Consider the following 19,312-nt stretch of genomic DNA (forward strand, 5'->3'; position numbering starts at 1 on the left):
ACTCCACATGGCACTAGGTCCAACTGGCTGGTGGAACATACTTAGAAATCCAGGTATGACGATGCAACTGAATATTAGTCTATGTGGAACTCTCACAGGCCTCAGGCTGGCCATGCTTCCTGCCCTATTGCGTGCCATTAAGACTGCTTTGTGGGGTACTCCCTTAACCAGGACTGTCTCCTCCTACTCAACTCCCTGAGCGGCAGAAGTTGTGTTTTGTTTATCACTCTATCTCAACTGATAGCTCACTGTAACACTCAGTAAATTAGCTCTATTTCTGTAACCAAAAAAAAAAAAAAAAAAAAAAGTTTTAGGCTATATGCTAAAGCATATAATTTGTGTTTACCCACACCATTTAAACTGCGAGCAACCTTTAATGTCAATATATAAAATTACTTCATATTTGCAAGGTTTTCAATGTGAGATGTTTACGGAAAATTTCAAGAAATTAAATAAGTGCAGTAAGATATTTCACACACTGAGGTCCAACTGTGCATACTCAAAGAGAAATGTAATCAGCCACAAATATGAAATGCTCACACACTGAGATGGAGGCAGGGATCAATAAATGCAGAGAGAGTATCAAAACCTGCAAGGTCAATAAAAATTATCTAGTCCACCCGCTTGCTTTATAAGGAGGAAGAAAAACAGAAAACAAACCTGAAGCTCAGAATGCTGGACAAATCTGCCTCTGCACAATGACAAAACTATGACTTAAAAGGATCTCCAAATTCTCAGACCACTTCTTCCCCACCATACCGAGCTGCCTCCTGAATTAATCAGGTCACCTTACTCCTCTAGCTGGAAACCTGCAATGGCTCCCCATTTTTAGGGAATAAAGGGCAAAGTCTTTACAAACCCCTAGAGTGTCTGCCTCCATTTGGATTCCATTTCTTCCCTGACCTCACGTCCTGCCTTTCCCAACACTTTTCCCTTTGCTCAGCCTGTTCCAGCCATTACAGCCATCATGCTGATCCTGAATGGGGTACACTCCCATCCAGGGTCTACGTACTTATCCTTCCCTCTGTCTGCTGAGCTTCTCCTCCAAATGTGAGCATGACCCACTCTCTAACCTCCTCGAGAACTTTCCTTAAATGTCATTTTCTCAAGAAGGCCTTCCTTGCCTACTCAATTTTAAATTACAAGTCACCCCAAACCCATCCATGCTTTATCTCCTCTATAGGACCTCTCACCCTTCATCATAGCATATATTTTACTATTTATGTATGTAAGTTTATTTCTACAATCCTCTCTTCCCCCACATGTAAGCTCCATGAGTGTAAGGATTTTCAACAGTTTGGTTTACGGCTCCACTCCTAAAATCTAGGATGGGTGCTTGGCAAACACTAAAACCTCAGTAAATATTAGTTGAATAACTGGTTATATGGATTGATGAAGTTCAAAAGTGGCCCAAATCCAGAGAATTCAAGAGCTGTGAAATGTCTGATAGTGTCTGGCAGCCCCTAGGAAGCAGCTGGTGGCCTGGGTGTCATCTGCCGTCACTATGTACCCACTCTAGAACTGGCATTCACTGATACCCTGTGGGAAAGTCAGTAAACTAAGAAATGAAGTGATATAAAGACTTGTCAAAGCAGTCCCTTTTGAGCCTGCGTGACTCTGGGTTGAAGGGTGAACTAACAAGCCGATTTTTTTTTTATCAGAAATAAGATGCTCTTACATGTATAGATACATGTATAGACACAGAAATCTCTTCTGAATTGCTTCCCCGTGGCCTTCAGCTTAAGAGTAAAAAGGGGTGGTTTGCTTAGATTGGACATCCCAAAAAAGAGACCAGGTTTCAAAAACTTTCTGGCATGAACCAACATTTGCTATTAAGCCTGAATGGCTGGCACAGCTAAACCTCCATGCATCATTCTAAATATAAAACACCAAGCTTCAATTATAACTTAATGACAGATATATAAAGGAAGATATTAAGAGAGGCCAAAAATAAGGCAGTAAGAACCAAGGGTAGATATTAAAACTCCATAATATTTGGCCCAGCCATGAAGGAAAAAAAAAAAACCAAAACAACAACAACAACAACATTCACACAGACTCAAACAGACATAAGCAGGTGATGCTCTTTCATGGATAGGAACCCTGTAAAGGTTTACATCCAAGCTTCATCTCAGCGCACCAGTACCTGAAATAGGAAAATATCCACAAGGTACTACCTGTTGGAATTTGAAAGACCCGGGCTAATCCTAATTTACAAAAATAAAATACCAGGGGTCACTGCATGCCTTGCTAATTTCCAGTCTAATTCAGAGGTTTACAGCCCAAAACACACACTAACTGAAGACTGGAGTTTTCCATCCCAAAGTCTTAGTAGTGTGTCTCAGGCACTGGGCAAGCTGCCAATCCACTGCTCTTCAAGACATGCCTTATTATCCCTCTACAACATGAACACCCTATCATATTTTAATTCATTTGTCAGAGAAGTTGGGTGATCTGAACAAGTTCTGAATGCTGGGGCCATTTTTAAATGGCATTCATTTCACATGTAATCATTTCAAACAACAACAACAAAAAGTACTAGGAAAGAACTGTTGCAAAACAGTTTAGTATTTCCTACAACAGTAACTCTTACTTTCTAGGATTCCAAATGTCCATAGCTACATCTAAATTCCCTTTAATCCACTATGGCTGAAGCAGGTATGTGTGTGTTGCATACCATCTGCAGAAACCTCCCCATTTGCTAATGGGACTTTGCAGGAGAATCATTTGGGACCATTCAAAACCATTAACGCTATTAACTCTGACTTGGGCCAAGTCTAATAAACCAGTATCATCCCAACAGGAAATGAGTTAAGTTGGCTTTCAAAGTCATTTAAGCAAATAACGCAAAGTTAGACTGCCTAGTAAGAAAACCTTCTGTTGTTTTTGCCCAGTTTAAAGCACAGATCACTGGGAATGCATTTCAGGAAAAAAAAAAAAAAATGTTCATTTCATTTAAAAATATTTAAATAAACTGACTTTCAGTTGGTTTTCAGTGACCAACTGAAAGAGTGTCTAAACTTGCTTAAGTCCCTCTGACCACTGCATACATACAAACAGCAAGTGCACAATAAATATTTAAGAAACCAACATGGAACAAATCCAGCTCCACCTACATAAAGTCAAGTTTCTGATCTGGAAATTCTAGACCAGAAACAGTACTCATGAGAGAAGAGGTCATAGCCAGTTGCCATGCTGTATATTTTTTGTCGTTGTTGAGTCTAAATAATATATTCATTTCAAAATGTGTCCACCTCCAGGTCTTTGTTAATGATAACCCTATACCTAGAACAATTCAGTTCCCAAATGAAATCATTCCCATCTTTGAAGAGTTCTCTCACATATGAACCTCTAGGAAGCCATTCCTAATATAATATGTTCCGACTCCACTTGTTCTTCAGAATTAATCGCTTCCTACATTCAACCATCTGGGACCTGGCTTTACTTGCCTTAGACCCTGCCCTTATGTATTCTGTCTTTTGTCATAATTGTTTCTGGCCTTGCTGCTCCATTTAACACTAAGGTTTTTAAAGGCTGGAGCTATCTTTGCAATTCCTCTCTACCCCCATGCAGTTGCTTTACACCCAGTAGATACTCTGTAAATACTAGTTGAATTGAAAGGATCTCAGTCTTGGATTTAGTTCTCTCAAAGTCTCCAAACAGTCTAATAGCTTGAGGACCAAACCTACCTAAAAATTAACTTAAATTGTAAGTACAATAAAATTATTCTAAGTTATTAACCTAACCACTCGATATGTTTATTTTCTTACCTGGAAAACCAGGCCAGCCATAGGAAATGACATTCCCTAGATCAGCGACTCAAAGAGTAATGAGGTAATTTCCTTCAAAGATGATTATGTTTTCAGGATTTTCTGGAATGCATACCTACCCATTAATGTGTCATTATTGATAGTTCCCTCTGGGTAGAGCAAACACTAGCACATTTCAGAATTTTCAAGCAACTTTGCACTATATGTTCAGGTGTCAACATAATCTCAATTTGATAGTCCCACTGTTTCTATGAATTAGAAGACAGATTTATTAGAGATGCTAGGGGATGTTCCATCAAATTTGGGTAACTATTTCTATGCTCATGCTCTAAAGGTGTCATTCACTGTGCTTGTCTAAGCATCCATATACCTCTATCTGAGTAAAAAAAATGGATGAAAAGGTGAAGGGATAAGTTTTACCCCAAAACTAGAGTTGCCAGATCTAGCAAATAAAAATATAGGATGCCCAGTTTCATCTGAATTTAGATAAACAAAGAATAGTTTTTAGTGTAGGTATCCCATGAAATATTTGAGGCATACTTATACTAAAAAATTATTCTTTGTTTATGTGAAATTCAAATTTACCTGAACATCCAGTATTTAACCTGGCAACCGTACTCCAAACCTTGAAATTGTATTGAGTCTCCAATTTTATTTTTTTTAAAGATTTTATTTATTTCAGAAAGAGAAAGCAAGAGGGAGAGAGCACGAGCAGGTAAGGGCAGAGGGAGAAGCAGGCTCCCCACTGAGCAGAGAGCCCAATGCGGGGCTCGATCACTGGACTCCGGGATCATGACCTAAGCTGAAGACAGACACTTAACTGACTGAGCCACCCAGGCACCCCGAGTCTCCAACCTTAAAAAAGGAAAAAGGAACACAGATATGCAGCTTGTAACGTCTTAATTTTCAAAAAGAATATATCATCAAATAGCATTACAGAATATTTTAGAATGCTCAATCATGGTAAGAAAAATAAGTAAGGTAACACTGGGTGCTAACCATGTACCAGATACTACACCAAACCCTTTGTGTGCTTTATCTCATTTAATTCTAACCACATCCTTATGAGGTAGGAATTATTATTATTATTATATTTCTATTACTACTACTACTACTACTACTACTACTACTACTACTACTACTACTACTTCTTCACCGATAAGGAAAGCAAACTACAAAGAGAACAAGTTGCCCAATGTCATGGAATAGTAGAGCAGAGATACAAACCCAGACAGGTTTAACAAAGGGCTTACAAGCTTAACCATGACCTCATTTTACACGTGAAGAAAAAGAGACTCCGTGATCTGCCCAATTCAGACAGCTGCTAATCAGTGCAGGTGGAATTCAAGCCTAGGACAGTCTGACTCCAGAGTTTTAGCACCAACGATATACCACCTGTGCAAGCCAGGCAAAATGGAAAAAGTGCACTTCCCACCTAAATCAGCTGCAATTATCATTGTAATAAGTCAGAATGCTTCATCTTCAAAGAACAGTGTTTGAACCTAGAACAGCTTCCTTGGAATTTTTATCAGATGCCCCCAGCTAAATTTTGACTCCTTATAATCAAGAGATTATCCTGAGTTGGATACAGAATGTGGAGATTTATGTTTGGGGGCAGAATTTGTTGTTACTGCCATTTCTGTACCAAAATATCTCTTTAAAATAAGTCACTTATCTAATGTCAACCAGTTTTGCAGCCCTGAGGCAAATTCTTGTTACTGCACATGAATCTCAAACACTGGAAGTAACCTGGAACACAGACATAAAGGCCAACTTGAAGCAGCCATCAAAGCTAGCAAGGACCACAAGAGCCAAGATGTTTCTTCTTGGATCTGGAACTCAACAGCCAGGATTATTCCATGTAAAACGTAAGAGTTCAGGAAATGTTGGAAGATATCCGGAACTTTACCTGGAGCAGACTGACCTTTAGGAACCTTCATATGCCTTATTCTAGGTGCTTGTCTACCTCTGGAGTAACCGCAGATGTCTTTAATCGGGGTGTGTGTATGTGTGTGTGTGTGTGTGTGTAAGCATGTGCAATACAAGGCATATACAATACAATGCTTATCTCATTTTATCCTCAAAACCCACTCTAGGGACCAGAGAGCATGCTGGCCAGTGTATGAGTTAGCTGAAGTAAAAGAGGGGTGGTTCTGTGGATAGGACGGACACTTAGAATTCTTCTCATGGAGGCGCCTGCATGGCTCAGTCGGTTGAGCATCTGTCTTCAGCTCAGCTGGTGATCCCAGAGTCCTGGGATCGGGGCCCCGCATCAGGCTCCCTGCTGAGCAGGGAGCCTGCTTCTCCCTCTTCTTCTGCCTGCCTGTCTACTTGTGATCTCTCTCTCTCTGTCAAATAAATAAATAAAATCTTAAAAAAAAAATTCTTCTCATGTAACTTACAAAGAATGCATAGTAATATGTCATTTCTGTTTACTTGACCATGTCTCCCATTAGAATATAGGCTCCCTCAAGGGAGGGACCATGTCTATTTTATTGACCACTGTATTTCCCAGGTGTGTGGTACAGAAGAGGCATCCAACTATGAATAAATAAATGAATGAGCAATCACTATTGTCACTAGTAAGCAGTATGCACACAGTCTTGCCTTTGCCTTCACTGCCCTTAAAATCTGGGACTAAGGTTTGCATCCTCTTGCAATCACAGCCGCTCTTAAGGCTGAACAGAGTGTGTGTATCATCATTTCTCACAGAGACTGTTAGGCTGGAACCATCCTAACCAGCCTCCGTGACACCAGATCTGGCCAGCCTCCAACCCATTCTTCATTTGGCAGCCAGAGTGCTATTCCTCTGCTTCAATCCATCCATGCTCCCTGGTGCTCCAGTCATGCTCAAAAGCTTACACAGCCCCAAAGGCACCATACTGGGCTATACCTCTGTGTCTCCCATCTATACCCGGAATGTCCTCCTGTCTTCTGCTTGGCAGTCAAAGTTTGATAATGAACTCGAATTTCATTTCTATAAGACTTGACTCTGCCCTTCTCCCCTCAGAGGAAATGACCCCTCCATCTTTTGTCCTCAAAGGTACAGTTACAAACCTAGCATCATATTCATGTTGCTGTGAGTTATAAGGCAGAGCTCAGGCCTTATGGGCCACCATCTTACCACTAGCATAATGTCTGGCACGTAGCAGATCACTTCCTACGTGGATAAGCAAGCTTTGGAGAGTAAAAGTGAAAACCTTTGTTAATTTAATCATTTCTTGATATCTTACTCGACTGGAGAAATATGGTCTGGACCCATTCATTAACTTCTATCTGTATCTGCTAATTCTACCAGGAAAATTATTGCAAGGAGAGACAATGGTGTATGCTGTTGTTATTACATTGTTTAAGCAAACACCTGCTCACCAAGGAATGTCGGAGAATATTCCCTACCTGTAAGTGGGCTTGAGGTATCAAAAAGAAAATGACCCCAAATCAAGGAACCATAGTGAGGGACCTGAGAGAGAAGGTACTTTTGAGATAACAAATAAGTTTGCCCTCTAGCATCCATGATGAGTTGTGAAAGCCTGGTACACTGAATTCAGAAGGGCCTAAGGCTCCTCTCAGGATTGTGGGACAGAGCAAGGTGATCACTGGCAACTTCTACCATGGCGTCGCTGGGGGAAGGAGCAGCAGAGGAACGCGCAGCCACCCTGATCTAGTCCTTACCCTTCACTCTATATAAGAGGAGACAGAGTCCTCACAAGTGGTTAACTCAGGGTCACACGATCAGTTGGCACAACTGGGCCTGAAACCAGGCTCCCAAAACATCCATTCATTAAGCATGTATTCAGTAGCTATTAGGCCTTGCATGGTGCCACTTGCTGGGATAAAATGAACAAAAACATTCACAGTCATCAACCTAGTAAAATATACTGTATATTTGATGCTTCATCCACAGTTCCTCTTACTACCTCATGATGTTTCCAGTTCCCACCTCCCCTCAACTATTAAACTCCCATTTTCTTATATGGAGTGACATTTCCTCGATAAATATAATAACCCTTTTTAAAAAAATAATTCATTCCAAACAATTAAACCAATTCATAACTCTTCTTTCTTTCCCCACCTTTATTCTATTTATCCAAACTTTGTGAAATTCACATTTAAGCAAAAACTCCATGGTGATATTTGAATTATTTTGCAGATACCTATAGCATTCTCATCTCAATTCCAAGAATTTAACATCACAATGTTGGAAGGAAGTGTTGGCTAAGAATATACAGATCTTGCAGTGCACATTTTCCAGAGACTGAACAACCATAACTTATACTCAGGATCCCAAACCAGAACTGAATAGTTCTTACAGTAAAGAAATTCTATTTTTATTCCTAATCCAAATCTAACCACTAAAAGTTCAACTAGATTCACTCTATCCTCAAAGACAACAGAAGAGTACAAGTCACCATTTTACATCTTACATCAAATAGTGTAGAACATGTGATTCTGTCCTGTAATGCTTCTGTTTAATCTCACTTTCTCTTTAAAAATTAGAAAAATTAACTAGTGGGGAAAATTCACCAGAAAAAGAGACTGCTCTGAAATTTTAAATAATTCAGTCAAAAACATTTTTTTTTCAAAGAAAGTGACCCAAAATGGAAATATGTAAGTATCTGTAATTTTCACTGAAGAGTTTCCATTTTAACTCTGAAGTAAACATAATTTTTCAAATACACGTTGGTTTGCAAAATCCAGAGTCACCAAGTAGCACTTATTTCCATAAAGTAAAAAGACACATTCTGGTCTTATTCTAAACAGGACACCAGAAAACAAAACTAATACTGTGAACAAACAAATCTTAGCTAAAACTCATTGAAATAATCCAAATGGTTTCCATTCCAGGGAAAATAGTAAGTCAGCAGTTTGCATACGGCTGCCTTTTCCAAATACACAAAATAAGCAAAAACACCACCAGAGGAAAATGCAAATGCTGAACCCTTTCTATTTCTGTTTCCACAGGACTGAAATCTGATCAATACCACTGCCGTGCACTGCTCGGCCACCATTTACACACACTTCCAGGTGGCTCCGATGTCCCACCCAGAAGCCCAGAGAACTCCCACGACAAGGTTCAGAGAGCCATCACTCAAACCACAAAGAGAAGGACAGGAAAGCCTGGGTCCCAGGCTCCGGCTGCTAGAACAAGGACTAGAAAGTCAGAAAAATAAATGTTTGAGGGTGTGGAGCAAACAGAACTCTCAGAAAGAACATATAGATTCTAAACAAGAAAACAATGGGGACAGAACTCAGCATTCCTTGAAAAACAAAAGGCTCTGGAAAAAAATAATAAATGAATCACAACCCTTCACCTAATACCAGTAACCGTCTGGAGTTGGCAAAAGACTGTTGAGTAAAAATATTCTATATAAGGAAACTTACTTAAGGGAAGTATTCAAAACCCTTCACCCAGGATAGAAGACAACCCAGTGTGCAAAATCATGAGTGGGGCAAGTCTGCCAGGGTTATGAAAGGGCATCTGCAAGGAGCATCCTTAACCCAAAATTATTTTTGAAAAATAACATTTAACAGACAAAAAAAAAAAAAAAAGGAAAATGAAAATTGCTGTCCTGACTTCAGGACAGAGAACTTACTTCCAAATCCCCATCCTCCTACAGGACTTGAAAGGACAATAATTAGTCAAGAAAAGAGCAAAATGAGGAAGTGGTATTCTTTTACAATTTCTGTTAATCCCCACCAGCTGTAATTTAAGAAATTCAGTGACATCAGCATTTATATTTGATCCAGCAAGAACGAGAACGACAGAACTACAACTGCAGAATCATATGAGAGGGGAAAAGAAACTTGGGGGCAACTGGAAAACACATTTGAAGATGTGGAAAATTAATTCACTTTGCAGTGAATCACTTCAACAGCTTCAAACACCACCACTGCCAAAAATAACAACAACAACAAAAAAGTGGAAAAGGAAGCTTAAGCACTCTAAACCTAATCAAATGATCCAGTGGAACTTCTGAAAAAAAAGGTTCACTCAAACAAGTGTACTGAACATTTATGAAAACAAACAGCAAGCGATCTAGCCATTTATGAACAATAAGAAACCAAGACTCAGTATCATATAAAGATCACCAGTCTCTTAAAAATCTGCTATACAAGGAACTGTCAATGGGGTTATTTTCTTTTAGCGTCTGCATTACCTTCTTGAAGACAGGCATACGACCAATTCCACGCTCTCCTTTTCCCGGGTAGAGAAATTAGTTCGTGGGGAAACCACCACAGTGTTTATGAGGTGTCCCATCTAAGCTCACAGACGGACCAGGAGTAGGTCCCACCGTAAATGCCAACCATCAGCTTTTGACTCGGGGTAGAGTCAAAGGGAGAAGAAACCACCCCAAACTTGATCTACCAAACAACCTATATAAGAGAGTTGAAAACACTCACCAGGGCCGCCTCGGCCCTTTGGCTGCACATTGAGTCCGCTGAACAGTCTCAGAAAGGAGATTATTACAAAGAAGATGTGATTGCAGCTGCCCTGCCACACGCTTACACGCACCTTCTCTCAACACTAGGAAGGCTAAATTAGAGATAGAGTGATAATTAATAGGATCCTTGGCAGCAGCAGCCAGCTTCTTTAGCAAACCAGTAATTGCTGCCTACTTAAAATGACAGGGGATTGAGCCAGGAAGGAGGGAGGCGCTAATGATGGGAATCATAAAAGGTAAAACAGACTTTACATCAACAGGTTACTTGGCTCCCATTCAAAACTACCTCTTCATCTATATGGATTCAGTTAAAAAGGACAACAATCCTATTCAAAATCATACAAAGGAGGACTAGAGATCCATAATCCTTCCAAAAATACCATCACAAATGCAGGGAAATTGGGTGAAAACAGATCTCCCCTCCACACACTCCCCAACTCCAAAAATGGCCTAACTTCCTAAGGTGATCATGAAAGTAATTATCCATTGATAGAAGATATCATACAAGGAAAACAATTTTTTTCCCTTAAGTGAACAACCTTGCAGGTTGTATTCCCTTAAGTGATATATTTTAACTAGGACTTCCTTTGAAAACATCCAGTCTTGTTGAGAAATTTTTAGTGGTGGCCATAGACAGAGTTTAGGCCCTCTATTTTGACATTAATGTCCTGGTTTACAGCCTCTCTAGGAAAGAAAAGGTACTGAGCGCCCACAGGTTGTTTACTGGAATGACTGAAGAGGGCCAGCCAGCAAGGTAAAGGAGAGTTAGCACACGGCGTCTCTGGTTCAAACCTCCAACCCCAGGAAATAAGAGGGCACATCAACCTGTTACACTGATGACCACACATGTGGGCAATATTCCATCACAGAAGGCCAGTACCTACTACACACTCCCCAGCAAGAAGCAAACCAATATACCTCTAACATCTTTAGATGCCCAGAGAGACATGGAGAGATGAGGATTCAATCTTCTGCCACAGGGAGATGTCTACAGATAAACCAGGGCAGCAAGGTACATAGTTTCACAATGACTAATGCTGACCAAAACTCTTCATAAAATCAACTCCACAGGTAAAGAAACATCTCATTTGCTCAGGAAGTCCCCAGCTCTCTGATGGTATTGCAAAGATGCCCTGATGGCTCTCTAAAAAAAAAAGAAGAAATGACTACAAAGCTAAGGGCTTTCCAACAAGATACAACCCAGAAGTCCCTATTGTAAATATCTCATGGAAATCTCCAACAATTCTTGTGGTAGTTAGTTAAAGATGCATCTGAGGAAGTAAATCGAGAGCAGAAGCACTGGAAACTCAGATGGTTTACCTTTCTCTCAGTATGTATAAGAATCAAGTGCTTTTTTTCCCTACTATTGGTCTTTCTCCTCTCCCACTAATAAGGAGTAAGAATTTGTATGTTCATTCTGTGAATGTCTAGCCATTGCTGATGGAACCCACTAAATATATAGCTCACAATTGAAGCCACCAACTAGTATTTTTATAACTTCTTCCTCTCTATTAGATCATTATATCCTTTTATTGAAAATATTTAACTCAATACTTTGCAATGACTAATGCTCTTAACACCCACATGTCAAGGCAGAAGTTATGTTCATTACACAACATTATGATGTTTCAAGACCTTTGGCATTCAAAGATAAACAGTCCAGAATGGAATAAACTGGCTACAACTTTATGAAGACACACAGGAAAAGCAATTAACGAGTCAGGTTGAGGAGGGAGGGAGAGATAAGGAAAGAAAGATAAGTGAAAAACATCAAGACGTTAGGAGCTCGATGTTCAGTGGCAGACCATAAGTACGGGTATGTAGATAAGACTTCTTGATGTCATCAGCAAGGAAAATCTGAAGATCTTTAATGAGGAATGAGGAACATCTACAACTTACATACCATATCCTTGTGAATAATTAAGCGTCCACCATCCCACCTTTTGCTACCTCTCTTGGAGCCTTCAGCACCTAACTCCTTTCTTTCTTTAGAAACAGCTTTGAAAACAAAGGACTACCTTTAATAGATAGACCTATTTATCTTGGATTCAGATGTTCAACCACACCCAGAGTCTCTAGTCTTTACTTCATCAGAAACCTAGTCCTCTTTCTATTCCAAAATCAACATGAGTTGTCACCCCTCATCACTTCCCATCCCTCCTCCCTCTCTGTACCCCAATATACACAGTAACACAGTATGGCAGTTAAGAGGGTGAGCTTTGAAGTCAGTCCCCGGTTTAAGTCTTGGTTCCACCCTTATTTGAATGGCTGTAGGCAAGTGACTGAAGATGGCCAAGCTGAGTCTGTTCATCTATAAAATGGGATCCTACCTACCTCATATTAGAATTAAATTATACAAGGCATTTTAAATGTTTAACACAGTATCTGGTAGATAGGAGGTGTCTTAATATGTTTGCAATTGAACTAGATCTGAATTATTCATTTCTTCCACTTCAGCTTCTTGACTTTTCTAACACAGGAGAAACCTGGGGAAAAAATTCACATAGGTACCTTCCTGATCCCAGGACTGACACACACACACAGACGTGCACACATATGCACACACACAAAGACAAACTAAACAAACTATTCTTTTTATACTACACATAAATACACTATGAAGATGCACAAGGCAAGCTACATATGATAGGAAAGCAACAGGCAACTTTCATTACCTTAACCCTAGTGAGTTCACTTTCTCAAAGTATAAGAGGTAAAAGCATCAATACAAGGCACGGCCCACAGTAAGGACTTGAAAAATGCTAAGTGCTGCTGTTACTATTATTGCTGTTTGGGTTTTTTGTTGTTATTACATGATGTGATCTGCCTCCTAGGCAACCTACGCTACTGGACCCACTAAAAATAAGTCTTTTCTTCTCTCCTCAAAAGAATTCCAAGCACTCCCAAGTACTCAGGTAATGTTTGTAACAATGACATAGTTCCAACAACAATAACAATTGCTGATCCTTAAAATATGCTAATTTGCAGTACACTGAGAAGTAAGCTGAGCCCAGTTTCTTTGAAGACTGCCTACACCATAATTTCTACATCATTCTACCGCTTTCTGCTGGATTCTTGACCAGTGGCCCCCGTAATATCTCTGCTATTTTTCCAGGTCCCCACTCCCACACTCTACTTCCTAAAGAACAGTTGAAATATAGCAAAATAAAAAGTAACATATCCGAACAGTCCCACCCAACTTCAAAAATTTGGAAGTAATGAGCCATTTTTATTGGCAAATAAATGTAAAAATGGGAGATCGGGGGTCCTTAGAAAAGCTTCATTAACGTGGCTTCACATATAACCCACAACGTTAGAGCAAACAGTATTTGAAAATATTTTCCCAAGTGAGCATGTTTTTGAGCTCAGAGAAAGAATTGCTAGAGAAAAAGAGATTGAAGAAAACAATTTTTTAATTGTTTGTTAATTGTTTAACAGTCAACCCTCATTGTTTGGGGATCCCCTACTTGTGAATTCACCTACTTGCTAAAATTTACTTGAAACCCCCAAATCAATATTTGCAGCATTTTTGCGCTCATTTGTGGATACACGCCAAGAGGTGAAAAAGTTGAGTCATCAAATGCATGCATTCCCAACTGACATCAAACAAGGTGACACTCTGCCTACTTGCTCCCGTTCTCATACAGTACACAAACATCCTTTCTAAGGTTGATTGAGTGCCATGCTTTTTGCATTTTTGTGTTTTTGTAGGTGACTTCACCATTTAAGACAGTCCCCAAGACTAGTGCTGACGAGCTATCTAGTGTTACTCTTCATGAGAAGGCTGTGATGTGCCTTACCCAGGAAATACAAGTGTTAGATAACGTTCGATCAGGCATGACTTAAGGCACTGCTGGCCTTGAGTTCAATGTTAATGAATCAATAATATATATTAAATAAAGTGTCCTTACACAGAAACACACATGAAACAAAGTTAGGTATTAGTTAGTTAACAAAAATGTTGTGACCAGAGACTTCCAGGAACCAAACTGTGCCTTTCTTCTAGGAGCAATGGTGTAGTGTTCTCTAACTAAATGCTCACAGTGGCTTTACAGAACATAACTACCACAAATAACAAGAATTGACTGCATATTTATTTCATCTCTGAGCACCCATAGGAGCAACAACACTGATGGCCCCTACTAGCTTAATGGAGCACTTACATACACTAGGCGCATTACACATTACCTTCTATAACCTTCACAGCTATGCCAAGAAAGAACACTACTACCCCCATATTTTAGGTGAGAAAACTGAACCTCAGAAAAACTTAAGGGCCCACAGTTAATAAGAAAAAAAGTCAAGATAATTTCTTACACACGTTCCTGAAAGAGCTTTAACAGAGTTCCCGAAAGGTACTGATCCCTTCTTGCACACCAGAAACACATCATCCATTTTGGTCATTTTTATTCAGTGATTATTTTTTTTTAAGATTTTATCTATTTGAGAGAGAGAGAGAGGGAGAGCACAGAGGGAGAGTGAGAGGGAGAAGCAGACTCCCCGCTGAGCAGAGAGCCCGATGCAGGACTCGATCCCAGGAGTCTGGGAGCATGACCTGAGCCGAAGGTAGACATTTAACCGACTGAGCCACCCAGGCACCCTATTCAGCGATTATTTATCAGGCACTAGCTATCCTGGATCCTGGAGATGCTCAGTGAACAAATTCCCCATTCCCACTGGGCCTCTTTCAAGGAAGAACTGACAGACAATAAAATAAGTATCACCTATCAGCCTATTTATAGGCAGAAGATGCTTGATTTCTTAAAAATACACATTATCTTTTAAATAAGAGTGTCAAACAAAGTGACAGCTAACGACTGTCTTCAGTAAGATCAGTTTAAAATATATTTCTTTCACAGGGTAATTGATGTGACCACAAGTGGGCTCTTTTCCACTCCCAGAAAGAGTTCCTCTGGCCCTTGATGGCCTGATCTGGGTTCCACACCATCCCTTGGTGGCCACCCATTTGTCAAAAGTGACAAAGGTTTAAGCTCAACATTTCTCCTGACTCCACGGTGGGCTCAATGAATATTTACTGAAAATCATTTTACCTCCTACTGCAAAGAACATTGGCCCAAGGATTTTGCAAATCATTCCCAAACCATGACTCTGAAAAAATAAGGGTAAGTGTCAGATATCTTAACATCCACCTATTTAGATGACCAAGAAATAAATCTACTCTGAAAACTTCCAAAACTGCCTTGTCCATCTCCAACAGCTGGCTCTTCCCCTACATATGGGTGTGCTAACTCTCAACTCCATCCTACATAGCTGATTCATCCTGCTCTCCCACAAAAATGCGGAACTTAGAAGGCCATCCGACTGTCTACATCTGACCATCCTTCTCAGGCTTTATTCTCCCCTGTGCTCATGACTTCTCAGAGCACACTGGCTCTCACCCTAAAGCATCTCTATGGTCCTTTGCTTCCGTGTGTGTGTGTGTGTGTGTGTTTCAATCACACAGAAAGAGGAAAACTGTCATTTTCTCTGCTTCTTTATAAAATTCAGGACAGGAATTGTTTAACCAAGAGTGAAGTTTTGATTAGTCATGACAATACCAGAGAAAAGATGCAAACACTCTGAAAAACGCTGCCTTGAGAATCCAGTATGTGTTGGTATGAATGTGTGTGTGGATTCTTATAAAACATGTCTCCCGTTAATTGTTAATCAAATTAGTGCCATTCCTCTGCACACGACAGCTGACAGTTGGGGGAAGTGGCCTGGTAGACTCCCGGGAGAAAAATGAGTGCTAGCGTGTGTCCAAAAACTTGTTGCAGATATTCCCAACTTTTGAGAACTGACTATATGGTTGGGGGGTTTTAAGCTATGGAGAACCAAATTATTTATTTACTCCACAGTGACAAAACAACAGAGTCAACAGCACTTGCACAGATTAACTACTTCTTTGATTCTTAGGTAAACCCCTAACTTCTAATGGCAGTGACCCCAGCCATAGCACATGGGCGCACCGCGGGCCAACACAGGCTTCATGGTCGTGTAGCAGGAACAGTAGGGCCATCGGGCACCAGCAGAGAGCCGGCATCTACAGCATCCTTCCTACAGGGAGTCCTCTCGGTACCTCACTGAATCTTCACAGCGATGTGATGAGGCAGGTAACCTCGTTAATCAGGTAACACGTCAAAACTGTAATGATGAGGCATCCACTTATGTGCGCAATGTCATGCATACTTTTCTCCTGAGACAGAGAGCTACTATCTGGGCTCATCCCCCTTTCTGCTTTCTAGTGACCAGTTTAGCAACTGGTTTTGGGGAGAAACCTTCTGAGGCTCAAGAAAGGCAAGCTATCTGATTTTGGTATACGTACACCAAAACATCAAGTTGTACACCTTAAATATATACAACTCTTATTTGTCAAGTATGCCTTAATAAAGGTAGGAAAAATAAAAGACAAGGAAGCTATCATGTTGATGTGGATAAAACATTTCAGTTTTATCACAGGATCAGTTTAACCAGTAGATGGAAATCCACTTGGTTAAATGAAATGGCCCAGACGGATGCAAAGGACTAGAGCAATCAAGTTTTCAGAAAATTCAGAATAAAGGGTAAAAAACAAGCATAAAATAAAAAATTCTTTAAAAAAAAAATTAAAACTTAGGTTCTAGTCTCAAAAATAGCTATACATTGCTACAAGGAGGGAAAAATCCTAACAGAGTAAAAGATACAAAGATTTTGAGGTTCAGGAATACAGGGCATTATGGCTTACTTTGGATAAGGACAGCTATATGAAGAGGCTGCTGAGTTAAATGTTAAAAGATAAGGCAGGAACTCACTAGAGGCAAAGTTGAAAGCTGACAGTTAGGAATGACAGATTCCCATGTGGAAACAGCGATACAGCTCAGCTGCAAGGCTGCTCAGTGTTGTGAAATCTCGATCAGTGCATCTTATTATTTATTCTTCCACCTGGCTACAGTCTGTAATTATGATGAAAGGCAACATGTTGATAAAGACGAAGATTGTTCTGGCAACAAAAGGAACGCCTTACCTGTAAATAGCAGGTGCCATCTTTAAAAACCTCCCTGCTAGGCTTCCCACAGCTCACCACTACTTGACCTGATCAACACTCAAAGATCTTGCTGCGGATTCCCCAGCTTAGGGATCATTTAAGGCCTCCCCCTTCTCTTCTATGGCCCTCTTCTTTACCTGCTGGCTAAAAAGTCATTTCAAGTCAAAACCCTTATTGATGCTATGGACACAAAGGGAACCAGAATGCAGGGACCAGATACTAAGCAGCAAGAGCCAGGCTTTGGGCTGAGCACTTTACCCCCTATTTCTTTTAATTCGCATGATCACTCTATAGCCTAGATCATATTAGTATCCATGAGCCCCATTTAGCCCGCTACCGAAACAGAAACTACAAGAAAAACTTGCCCAATGATTTAAAAAAAAAAAAAAAAAGCTAATAGGTCAAATTGGAATTTAAGTTAAAAATCTGTCTTAGTCTAAAGGTTAAATCCAGAACTTTAGACTTCGACTGGCTGGGGCTTTTAACCAGTTTACAAGAAGAGATGCAGGCCTTTGCTCTGGAGAAGGTCAGCATACGGCAAAACAAAAACAAAACAAAACAAAACAAACAGACAAACAAATGCTTGGGTCTAAGTAGATTAGGGGTAGGCTGAGTTTCCTGCTACAGTAAGCAGTCTGGCAATTTTCTATAGGCTCTATTTGTCTGACACAACCTTGGCCTTGTCCTTCCCTGTTGCAGTCTATACCTCCCCACCAGAGAAGTGAATGGCCCGGTGAGATTCGGAACAAGGGGAATGACTCCGTGAAGTCAGGACACCCGTACTGTGACAAGACAGATGCTGGTGGGTCCCAGCCATTCCATCCCTCTGTTTTGGAAGCTCCTACACTCTGCAAACTGTCTGGAATTCATTAAGATGGGAAGACAGGCCAAAAGCCATATTTCAAATTTTATTCAGCAGAAGTTTTGTGAAAAACAATTTGGTCATGTGGGCATGCTCAAAATCATCATCACCCTGTTTCTCAACCAAATCTTTCAGTCAAGTGACTGCATACTCTTTGCGTCTGTATCACAACCCTCTCTTGAGATGGGGGCCAGGGCTCCTTGTGGCAGTGCAGCCAGGTTAACGCCAAGCCACCCAGAGATCACATTTAGAAACCCAGGAATCCTTCCCTGGTTTCACTAGGGTAGATCTGAAAGCTAACTCTCTAGGAGGGAAAGTTCTGGAGTTTTGGTCTTTGGTTTTTAATCAGGGTGGAATTACGGCCAGTGATCATCTCTAGCCTGACCATAACAAGCAGCACCCCATTTTTTTTCACTACATGTATTCTAATCCAGGAATGTTTTCATTCCAAAACAGCCATATAAGCATAACTCAATATGGAGACAGAGAATTTATGAAAGCATTAGGGTATTCTGTCTCAAACATGAGTGAGCATCACCAACTGTGGGGGGCTTATCAAGACACGGACTCCTGGGACTGACCACCAGTGTCTGACTCAGTGGGACTGTGGTAGAGTCTGAGAATGTGCACTTCTAACAAGCCTGAGGGCCACGTTTTGAAAACCACTGCACTAAGGTGGTAGTGGTGGTGGATGGGCTGGTGTTGCAGGGCAGTGGGGTAGTGATTTTGCTCAATGAACGTAGATTAGGAAGCACTGCAGAAAGGTGAGATTCAGACAACACAAAAGCTTGGACAGTCTCCAGGCAAGTGGCAGAAAATCCAAACTAACCATGTTTACTTAGAAGAGGAAGTTACTGGTTAAGTAACAGAAAAGTCCAAAGATGGGCCTAAGTAGGCCTACCAAGGAAAGCCACGATGTGATCCAGAGGTGAAACACCCCTACTAGGATCACGGCAATGATGGCTGGCCGTCCACCAAAGATGCACGCTCTTTTCTAGCACAGAGGTGTCGCTGCCCAGCTGGAATCTGTATTTTCCAGCTCCCACCCCTGCATCCAGACACAGACAGGAGTCTGGTCCTTGTCAATAGAATTTGAGCAAAAGTGAGGCCTGTCACTTTTGGACCTTAGTTATGCCTTCTTCTCTTCTTTTTCCTTTCTACCACCAAGACACGAAGGTCCTAGGCAAAGGGAGAACCAGAAGATGGAAGGAGT

The 19,312-nt window shown here is 40.6% G+C and overlaps 1 protein-coding gene across 5 annotated transcripts in view; it reads right to left on the reverse strand.

Moving 5' to 3' along the window:
- Positions 1 to 19,312, reverse strand: part of MITF (melanocyte inducing transcription factor) — a 216,214-nt gene that overhangs the window by 185,458 nt on the left and 11,444 nt on the right. The window contains exon 1 of one of the 5 annotated variants that reach the window (XM_021694961.2): positions 10,173 to 10,225. The exons of the other annotated variants lie outside the window; for them this stretch is intronic. The gene's annotated coding sequence lies outside the window, so the exon portion shown is untranslated. Of the gene's footprint in view, positions 1 to 10,172; positions 10,226 to 19,312 lie in introns of those variants that run through there. 5 annotated transcript variants of the gene reach the window in all.

Source organism: Neomonachus schauinslandi, chromosome 1 (assembly GCF_002201575.2).
Source record: "Neomonachus schauinslandi chromosome 1, ASM220157v2, whole genome shotgun sequence".
NCBI classification, from domain to species: Eukaryota; Metazoa; Chordata; class Mammalia; order Carnivora; family Phocidae; genus Neomonachus; species Neomonachus schauinslandi.